Below are 790 nucleotides of genomic sequence, written 5' to 3'. Positions count from 1 at the left end.
GGGTGCCCCCCCCCCTCCCCCCCCCCCCCCGTTATTCCTTACAACATAAATTAACAGAACAAATTTAGAATATTCTCTCACTAGCTCAGTAAAAGCCAAACTGCAATTTCAAACCACCTTTATTAAACTTTAGCATGTTACTTCAGTTGTATACAACATAAATCTTTATTATATGCAATGCTATGTCAAGAAAATTTGCAATAAGGAAATTTGTTATAAAGGTGGGCTAATCAGGTATACACAATCAAGGTCTGTATTCCACTCACTAATGACCCTATATACTAATGGGGGAGAAACAAAGTATATTTATCTAACAGAAAGCATGTGAAGATGAGAACATAGAAAATATGTACTCTGGCCTCATAAAAACACATTTTTTAAAATAATAAGGCGGTTATCTCCAGTGAAAAGTGAGACACATACACTCACAGAGAAAATATTCCACAATATTTGCAAGAGAAACTGAATTACGGAGTGACATTTCTGGGTACGGGAGGCAGATGGACATCTTTTTGTTGCCTCAAGCCTTCAAGTGACTGATTAACATATAAGAAGGTGGTGATAGTTTAAAGAAAAAAACCCTAAAACATGAGAAGTGTGGCATGTTTGCTATTCAAGGGCTGTTTAGATTATGTGTACTCAAAGTAAAGCTTATCTAGTTTAAGATTCCACTTACAATAGAGGATGCTTAAAAAGTCACAAACTTGCTAATTAAGGACATACATCCTCCTTGCCCATTGACAGATGAAGAGTTAGCAAAAGAAACAAGGACCCTGGTGTCTTCAGATGA

The sequence above is a fragment of the Haliaeetus leucocephalus genome, unplaced genomic scaffold, assembly GCF_000737465.1.
Source record: "Haliaeetus leucocephalus isolate CR32 unplaced genomic scaffold, Haliaeetus_leucocephalus-4.0 Scaffold272, whole genome shotgun sequence".
Lineage (NCBI taxonomy): Eukaryota > Metazoa > Chordata > Aves > Accipitriformes > Accipitridae > Haliaeetus > Haliaeetus leucocephalus.
This window is presented reverse-complemented; position numbering follows the sequence as displayed.